We start from the raw sequence: 7,080 nt of genomic DNA on the forward strand, positions 1-7,080 counted from the left end.
TTCTATTTTTTCACTTCATTTAGACTTTCATAATCTATTCCAAGAATGCATACCAAACACAGCGTTAGAGTCACAATATATTTTTAAATCTTGTAGAAAATAATTAATTTGCACCTCTTTTGATGTGTTATATTTTTGTAGTCAAAATATTTCACTCTCAACTTGGATGACTAGACAAATTGATTCACTAATTCGACAAAGAATTGGATGACTAGACAAATTATTTTCATTTTTAGAGGTCATTTGGACTGGGTAGGGTTCACCAAAAAAAAAATTAGACTAGGTGGGGGAATTCACAAATTTGATCCTAACATAGGTACCATATATAAGGTAGAGAAATTTTTTACAATGTATGTGATTATTGCCCGGGAGGTATTTCAATTTCTAAAGAAGAAACAACGAGCCAAAACTGGGTACCTTGCTTTGAAATTAGACATGTCAAAGGCCTATGATAGAATAGAATGGGGTTTCTTAAGAGCAATCTTTGAATTCCTAGGTTTTGATTCATATTGGTGTTATATGATCAATACTCATTGTGCTTGTTATTTCTTTATTAAAGTGATTTACAATTGCTTTGAATTCAATGGTCCTTATAAAGGAATCTGACAAGGATGTCCTTTGAGCCTCTATCTTTTCATTACTGCGATGAAATATCTTTCTCACCTTATGGTATGTATCGTGATTTGTATCTAGCATTAAGATCACCCGATCGGCACCATAATTGCCTAATCTTCTTTTTGCCGATGATACTCTTCTCTTTTGTTGAGCCACGATCGAAGTGTTCACACCATTAGAGTCATTATTCATCTGTTTGAGGACCTTTCTGGACAACAAATTAATTTGTCCAATAGTGGTATTTTTTTTTAGTTCCAATGCATCTTCCTTGATGAGAATGTCCATTATGACTATTATAGGGGTCTCGTAAATGGATTCCACTACAAAATATTTGGGGTACTCTTTTGTTCCCACCACAAAAACACAATTTCTCAATCATTTTTTGGTTTGTGTCTATAATCGCTTATTTGACTAGAAAAGCCAACTCTTATCGCAAGTTGGCCGTTCAGTTCTCATAAACCAGTCCTCAATTCAATCCCAACTTATCTAATGTCTTGTTTTCTTTTTCCCAAAACTTTTTGTGCTCATTGGGATTCCGCCAATTCGATCATCCTTTTGGAGAGGACAACCAACTTCTAATTCATCTTTTTGGAGAGGCATCTTTTATGCTTAATGTATTGTTTTCTTTTGGTCTAAGATTTGCCAACCGAAGTGGGCAGGTGGTTTGGAGTTTCATTCTTCCCACCATCATAACAAAGCCCTTCTCTTTAAATTAGGGTGGCGTCTCATCACCGGTCCCAATCAGTTATTGGCCCAGATTTTATGGGTTAAGTATTTTTCTTCTCAAGATTTGCTCTCTTGCAATAGTCCTCTTACTAGAGGATCTTAGACATGGAATAGTATCAGATCTATTCTTCTGGAGCTTCGTGAAATCTTATGTTGGCGTGTAGAAGATGGAAAATGTATAAATAATTGGACGGATAAGTGGATACCATTCCTTCCTTATTTCAACGTGCCTCTATCCGTTACTGCACACTTTTCTTTTAAAACTGTTAATGAACAAATGATCAATCAATCCTCGAAACATGCATTGGTTCACATTTTCCTCCTCTGATTGACAAGATTATTCTCCAAACACCTCTATTCCAAGCCCATTTACCTGATCAAATTTTCACTCCTCTCACTAGATCAAGTTTGCTTTTTATGCAGGCAGCAACTGCGTTTGTGAGTCTTTAGCCTTCTACCACTTCTCATCAACAATATAGGGTGATTTGGAAGCTGCTAATCCATCCCAATTTCGGTCTCTTCTTATGGAAGGTCCTTATAGGGCTCCCTACCAAGGATAAGCTTCGTCAAATTTTAAATATTGACGGTTGCAAATGTGGGCGGCAGAATTCTTCAAGTGCTTCCCATGATACCACGAAACACGTGTGTCAGGCTCATACTTGTCATCACTCCAACGAGTCTCCCAGTATAAAGCATTGAATAACAATAAGACTAGGAAGAAGAAACCTCAACCCTAGGGTTCTCATGAACCTAGTGAGGCTCAGAAACCCTCTTTGGGATAGTGATCCCACTCCCACATGTACACGGCTTCTTGGGAGGCTTTTCTTCAACAATCATAGGGTGTTTGCCCTTATCTTTTGGTGCCATAGAGTATCATAATTGGAGAAAACAAAAAGAGGGGTTCACAACAAGGAACACCAAATGAGCAATGAAAACTCAAATGGAAGCAAAGACAGAGAATAAAACTCAACAGAAAAGGATGGGAAAGACAATAGAGATCTAACCAAACTTTCCCCTCCAAATATTCGAGTTAAAGAGGGTTTCAATGACCCTAACTCACGAAATCACGTCTAGGGTTTGGAAGATGCAAGAACAAATGGGAATCCAAAAAAACCCTAAGTTGAAAGCTCAAAACAAAGGATTTCAAAGGAGGTTCTTAGGAAAAAAAAAACCTTAGAGAAACAAGATAGAGCAAAAAATGAGTTCAAAAGGAACCTAGGTCTTCTTAAACTAGGAAAAAAAAAAGTTGCAGAAGCCCAAGCATCACCACCAAAATGGCACAAGGTGCACGCTAAACGACACATAAGAGTGAACAAACCCGCATCGTCAATGCACGCACACATCTTAGGCCACTCCTATTACTCAAAGGAAGCTTGATCAGATTATGGTGAATCACAATTCAACAAAGCATCGCACATGGCACATTGTTCATGACCAGGTCAGATTAAGCACCTAAGTCACAAGTATGTATCCTTACCTTATCTATCAAAAATCCAAAAAATGAGACATTATTTATCTTGTTTGAAACTCCTTTGGTTAAGGTCCAAGAGGACTACCATGGGATTTCAAGAACCCACGCTACCTCTTTCTTTGAGACTTTTTGGGTTCAAGGCCCAAAAGCTACCCCAAAACTCTCAAGAAATGTAGATTTATCTTCTTTATTTGGAACTCCTTTCGTCAAAGCTCAAAAAACTACCTTGGGAGCTCGACACGTGGAAGATGCGACATTAAATGGTGCCGAGCTCGAGAAGAAAGAAAAAACTGGGTCAATCGAGCTTGCACCATTGGATGAAGCATCTTTCACGTGTCGAGCTCTCAAGCCCGAACTGCAAGGAACCGCAAGATGCCCGATCTACATAGGATTTTACCTTCTCTGAGACATTTTCAATAATTATTTTTGGATTCTTCATTCACTCATTTTTATTGGTTGGTTAACCAGTTGTATATTAGAGCAAGCATGATATAAAGTTATAATCTATCCATGTAAGTCATCTCATTGTTGCATACTTGTACAACTGAAATAGACGATCTATCTATATAAGAAAGATTAAATATATATATGTTACAATAATCCTTCAATCTGATAGCTTTTGGGTTGCAATGGCTTTCCACTTCTAGAAAGCCTTATGGGGTTTATAGACTAGGAACTATACATACAAGTAAATTTTATGCATCGAAACTTCACAAGTAGTTAGGATCTATTAATGGCACAGGATGTAACCATTTTCCTATCCAATGGATGCTTTATCTTAATATCGAAATTCAAATCAAATTGATTTGAGATCAAATATTTGATTACTTTCATAATATACAAGTATTTTTTAGGTCAAATGTGTATATAAATAAAAATAGGGAAGTAGTTCTCTGTTCGGGAGTGTGGCCTACGCCAGCACTCCCATGTGTCTATCTCTCCTCCTCAAAACAAGGAGTCAGAGATGTCTTTTCACATGGGGAGGAGAGAGATAGACTCATGGGAGTACTGGCATAGGCCGCACTCCCGGACAAAAAACTTTTTCCCCTTATAACATAAAATAATCAATAATTGTTTATAGGCAAAAGGTTTCTGATGTGTCTATCTCTCTCCGCCTTAAAATAAGGGGCAGAATTGTCTTTTCATTTGAGGAGGAGAGATAGACTCGTAGGAATGCTGACTTAGGTCACACTCTCGAACAAAGTTCTTTTTTTTTTCAATATTTAAATATGAATCATCGGTTTAAGTATCCCTTCTACATAGATGGTATGTTCGTTTCAACCGAAAATTTATTGCCCACCGTGCACACATGGGTGGCGCCCAGCCGCACGAAAGGAACTTGACCGCCCCCAGTAATGGGGGCGATAAGAATCCCGTTTCAACCACCCCTCTTTACGTATCCTCTCTAATACCTAAACCCCAGTGTTGTACTATAATACGTTAAACTCCTTTTTCCTTAGCTACACTTCTTCCCCGACCTCCGACTGCCAAACCCCATTTTCTCTCCCACAGTTTACTTTGTCTTTGATAACATCTCTCTTCCCCACTTAGAGAATTCCTGCTCTTCTCTTGTTAATTGACATGGACATGGTCGACCAGTAAATTGAACTGTACCGTCAATTGTTTTCGGCATCGATTGTTTCCTTAGCATCCTACGCAGAATATCTGTGATCATTATACCAATCTCTCAAAATCCTCCCAAAACCCGAAACTGAAAAGCAAAAGAAGAATAAAAAGAATGATTTTATTCATTTTTCTTTGTCAACGAGTCAATTTTCTAACGGTCGTCATGTCTCTCGTGGTGTGCTCAATTATTAACCTACATATACCCCTTCGATTGTTTTTCATCTCGTAATTGTGTCTCTTTGAGGTAAGTTTATCCGATGCTTCATTGATGCTCTGTTTCTGCTTATTGTGACCATTTCCTTTAAATTTCTTCACGATTCGAGCCAATGTGATTTTCAGAGTCTTCTCGACTTCAAGCAAGTAAAGTGGCGTTAGAGTGGAAATCGCCTTCTCTATCAGTATATCTTTAGCAAAGTCGAGACCCTATTCAGAGATAACTGTAGAAATAAATCCCTCTTCAATGATTGCAAATGGGTACTTGCAGGAACCAAGAAGGAAGAAGAAAGCGACTGCCATCAAAAACTTCAGACGAGAAACAAAAATTACTCGAAGAAGAGTAGTTGCTCCTGGATTTAGGAAGATATCGGTGATGATGGGATGAGGAAAACGCAGAATCTGTTGGAAACGAGAGAAGTAGCGTATCAAATATAAAAAAAGGGTAATTTACACATACCACCCTTGAGTTTAACGAAAATATAATTATATCCTCCAATTCTGGATAATTCTATGTATCCCTGAGGTTTACAAACATTAACAAATACATCCATTACATCAGTTTATGACTGACAGTGTTAAAAAATCAAGAGATAAAATTATAAAATTGCCTCTTAAAAAAAAAAAGAGGGTAATTTACACAAACCACCTCTGAGGTTTGACGAAAAGATATTTTCATCCCCCAATTTTGGAAAATTCTGCGTACCTCCTTAGATTTGCAAACGGTAACAAATAAGCCTATTCCGTCAATTCATGACTAACACTATTAAAAATTAGACTTGAACGGACGGAATTATCCTTGTAAGAAGGGTAGAAAAAAATAAAAAACCAAAACAAAAGATGCAACTCATCTTCCCCAAACGACCAACGCGTTGGAAGCAATTGGAACAAGATTAGCCACAATGCCAACGATCAACGGCGTCGAACATTTCTCGTTACGCTGCAGTTGCCGCCGTGACGGTGACTGTGATGGACCACTCAAAGGTCCGTTACCTAATGATAAAACGAGCAAGTCTTGGACGTCATTTACGGAGGGGAAATCCATTTGTTATGCAAGGCGTGAGTAACGGCAGCTCCCGTGGGGTTGTTCATGACGAGACCTCCATCAATAGCCAGACACGACGTTTTGCCGTCAATCGAGATCAGATGAAATGGTTTGAATAAGCTTGGACTGGCTGACGTGGCACGACATACCTTCCAAAGTTCGAAATCGAAGCTCGGAGTCTCCGAAGCGTCGGCACGGGAGAAGACGAACGAGGAGAGGCTTGCAAGTATCCTTCAAAGTCAAAACCTTACCGTCCTCTCTGCTCAAAGCCTCTTTCAAGACTTTATCGATGCTCTTACTCGAAAACTTGCGACTTCGTCGAAAAATCCCTCCATGCTTGACCTTAAACATCTCCGACTTTTTTCCTGCAAAAATTTAACGGCGTCTCTGGCAGTGAACAACGGGCGACCATTACTGGCGTCTGCCATCAAAATTGCAGTGAAAATGGCGCCGATTCCCGTTCCAGCGAGAATGTCGAAGAAATCGATGATTCGAGATTTAAGATCTCCGATTTTGGCTTGGATCTGGTCTTCTAGATGGATTAAGGCTGCTCCGGCAACAAGGCCTTTTGTTCCACCACCGTCAATGCTGAGAATTCTATTCTTGATATAGAGATGTTGAAGCGAGGATGATATATTCTCATGGGCTTATTTGTTACCGTTTGCAAACCTTAGGGGTACATAGAATTTCCCTTAGGGCAAACCTTAGGGTACATTGAATTTCCCAAAATTAAGGGGTGAAAATATCCTTTTGTCAAACCTCATGAGTGGTATGTATAAATTAAAAAAAACCTACAACTCATCATCCCCAAATCGATTTGGCTTTGAAAAAGGGAAAGATCAGTTGCCAAGAACTACAAAATTCGCAATTTCATTAAACTTAGAAATACTGAGTTCTCCATAAGTTGCAATCTCACCAAGATACGCATCCACCGTCTTAGCAACCCTTTGCATGGCCGGAGAACAGATCTCAGATCACCTGTGTTGAACACCGTCACGCTCTTCTCCTTCTCAGCAAAACTGGATATGATCCTGCGAACATTGTGCAGATCAAATAATCTCTCTCCATCGTAACTGAACGTCAAAACCAAGAGATCGCCCCATACTGACATGCTCCATAATCGCTGAGATTCGTTTCTCCAATTCGTTCTTGCAACTGATCGAAGTGCTCAAGAAGATCGCCGATCGCAGTAGGCAGCAGAGAAAGTTCACCGAAAAAATAGTTTTCTCTTGCGGAAAGAAGGTGACGATGGATTCCAGAAGGTCACGTTGCCGATTCATGAGTTCTTTGTCGTCGGGATCAGACGATGTGACGTTTTCGGTATGGTTCCGGACGAGATCCGGAAGGGATCTTTCGGTGTATGTCATCAAGGTGGTAGCGAAAG

General features: G+C 39.3%; 1 pseudogene; it reads right to left on the reverse strand.

The window, feature by feature from the left end:
* Positions 1-4,464: 4,464 nt before the first annotated feature.
* Positions 4,465-6,807, reverse strand: LOC122655046 (annotated as a pseudogene).
* Between the last annotated feature and the right edge of the window lie 273 nt (positions 6,808-7,080).

The sequence above is a fragment of the Telopea speciosissima genome, chromosome 3 (assembly GCF_018873765.1).
Source record: "Telopea speciosissima isolate NSW1024214 ecotype Mountain lineage chromosome 3, Tspe_v1, whole genome shotgun sequence".
Lineage (NCBI taxonomy): Eukaryota > Viridiplantae > Streptophyta > Magnoliopsida > Proteales > Proteaceae > Telopea > Telopea speciosissima.